This window comes from Atta cephalotes (assembly GCF_000143395.1).
Source record: "Atta cephalotes unplaced genomic scaffold scaffold00005, whole genome shotgun sequence".
Lineage (NCBI taxonomy): Eukaryota > Metazoa > Arthropoda > Insecta > Hymenoptera > Formicidae > Atta > Atta cephalotes.
This window is the reverse complement of record NW_012130069.1, coordinates 1986668-1989670: the sequence shown is the minus strand read 5'-3', so window position 1 is coordinate 1989670 and position 3003 is coordinate 1986668. Positions and strand designations below refer to the sequence as shown.

The following is a 3003-nucleotide window of genomic DNA, read 5'->3' as shown; positions in this document are numbered from 1 at the left end:
TTTGTGTCGTCGTCTGTGTGCGTGCGTGCGTGCGTGTCGTGCGTGCGTGCGTGCGTGCGTGCGTGTCGTGCGTGCGTGCGTGCGTGCGTGCGTGCGTGCGTGCGTGCGTGCGTGCGTGCGTGCGTGCGTGCGTGTGTGTGTGTGTGTGTGTGTGTGTGTGTGTGTGTGTGTGTGTGTTGCGAACGGCATTCACGAGAAAACACACGCGAGAGCGAACTTATGGCCGCGAGTACATACAGTATAACGTCGAACGCGGGCATATAAATAATGCGGCGTCCCTTGGTGCCTGCACATGCACCGGTACATACGTCGGTGAATTTATGTAGAGACTCCACGTCGCCTACGCTCGGTAGTTGATAAAAGTTTCAACGTTACTATTCGCGGTTTCAGATCGAACTATCATTAGGGATTATTGATCGCTTTCCTCTTTCCGTCTCTGTCCGGAATAAATCTTGCCAGTTGCGAATGATAAATTGGCAATTTATTCTCACTGTGCTTAAATAAAATTTAGCGCCACCTTTCCATTCAGTTATACTTGAATGAAATTAAATAAGAAGGAAAGGTCTTTTTATAACGACGAAAGTAATAGAACTGATATTGCGGTTTGCCGAATCGCGCGAGACGCCAGATACATTTTATTCGATTCAGGATGCATCTGGTATTGAATACGTCCTCGGCAATATACCGTACAAATGGAAACATTGTCGGAGACGTAATGCAGTCGAAGGTATGGAGAAAACGTAACTATTCACTGTGACATCGTGTCGCACGTATTTCCGTGGATGTAAAATCGATATACATTTATATTTTATGTCACAGCAACGACTTTCTAAGCCGTGCGAGACATACGGTTGAAATTGCGGCGGAATATTCCCTAGTTTACGCTCCGCGCATAGAAATGCGCGATTCAACTGACAAAATTGTATCACACAATTACTGTAATATAATTAAATTCTATCACACGCATATAAATGTAAATCTGACATCATCACAGTGTAATGTACTGCGTTAAAGTTTATAACATTTGTCTTAAAATTGCTATAATCACAAGTACTAAGAGAAGATTTTTTGACAAAATACAATGTTAAATGTCAAAAAAAATTATAGTAACCCAGTCTTTTGAATTAAACAAAGCACAGGATAATAGGAACATGGAATAACAGATTTCAACTTATCAGAAACCAGGTATTCTAGATAGATTGAAATTCTGTTTTTATTCCCTGTTTTTTGTTGCCTTGTGTCTTTTAATTGTGCTTTAGGCTTAATTCTCATGTGTTAAAATTCATATGTATAATCAAACCATTTCTATGAATTGCTTAGTTTCAAAGTAAATAACAATCATATTAACATATTTTTTTAGTAAATAATAAATTAAAATTTTTGAGTCAAAAGTAGATATATTTCTTAAATTAAATTGTTGAATTAAATTGTTTTATTGTTTCAATTAAATTAACAATGTATTGAGTAGAAGTTAATCACTTACATTCATATTAACATATGCATTACTATTAATGCATAAAGATATGCATTTAGTAAATAATAATATTAAATTTGAATAAAAAGTATATTCCTGAATTGTTTAACTCCATTGTTGTAAATCACCAACATATTAAGTAGTGGTGATGTATAGAAATGATCAAAAATTATTCAAATTAGTTATCATTTTGACATTATGAATATATAGGTGTAAATTTTCGAAGGAAGGAAAGCAGCTAAAAAGTTTCTTCAGTCTCTTCTCTCTTCTCGAAGAACGAAATATGCGATCGATAGACGCGGATCGGATTAGAGGGTGTCTATCGGGGACGTTAAGGAAATTTCTATTCGCCGAAATCTTCGGGATAGCTTGTTTTATTTTTCAGCGCATAGCCCGACTTGTACTCAAGAATGCAACTCAAGTCGGTGATCGCACGCCGCGTGCACGAAACACGTACGTACGTGTTTCGTGCACCCACCGTGTACACGTGTACAGCCGCTTCCGCGTTTGTGCGCTACTGAAAATTTCAATCCGCGATTTCCATTCTAACGAGAGAGATCGGCGTATACGTGCCAGCCTCGTCGTAGGGGGTCTCCAATTTCATGCAAATCGCAGGACATCGTCGCGAGAGAAAGACAGAGAGACGGGCAGTTCTCCAGCGACGGCATAGCACAACTGTACTATGTATTACGAACGACATGTGAGAGACCGAACGTGAATGGAGGGGCTTGTTATTAAAATACCGTCGTTGAGAGTTCCGTCGGTGTTTCGTTTAACTTGGTTCGAGGAGAACCGTGTCATCCGGGCTACAAAATGCATTTCGATCATTTCTGATTCCTGTTTGTCCAGTGGCTCATTTACGTCACATTTTTTCACTAAAATCTTTAAAGTGAAATCTAATTCTAAAGAGCGACAATTGAGCCAATGCTATGTTGAAAAGAAGCTCATCAGTTGTCAGTTTTTAAGAGTGAGATTTTATTCTTCGGAATTAAATTTCATTCCAAAAATTTTAGAGAGTTGTAAGTTGAGAGTTGTTATCTAAATTAAAAATTATTGGGATAAATAGAATTTTTATTAATTATTTTTCGTAACATATTTTGTACATATCTTTTTTTAATTTCAAAACGTAAGCTATTTAACTTAATAGTTTCCGGGAGGTTTTTGCATTTTCCGTATCTTCATGTTTAGTGAGTGTTTCTCGAAACGCGCTAATACACGCAGCTAGGGCAAATTGTTTTCCACCGTCGACTGCGTTACTTTCATATCTTTTCTTCGCATTCAGTACGGCGAATCGTGCCGGCGAATACTCTGTAATAGTTCCGCAGAATAGACGCACGCGACAGAATCGCTTCCAGTAAAGTTTCATTTATTCCAAGGAGGCGATAAATAGCGACCTGTTTTATGCAAATGGTCGGGTATAGGCACGAGATCGGTTACACTCTGTCGCTCCGCAGGATTATACAAACAGAGAGAAATAAAGAGAGAGAGAGAGAGAGAGAGAGAGAGAGAGAGAGAGAAGAACGAGGACG

The 3003-nt window shown here is 38.8% G+C and overlaps 1 protein-coding gene across 1 annotated transcript in view; it reads left to right on the top strand.

The window, feature by feature from the left end:
- The window catches only part of LOC105626281 (amyloid beta A4 precursor protein-binding family B member 2-like), a 133334-nt gene that overhangs the window by 88599 nt on the left and 41732 nt on the right, over positions 1 to 3003 (top strand). The gene's annotated exons all lie outside the window — the stretch shown is intronic.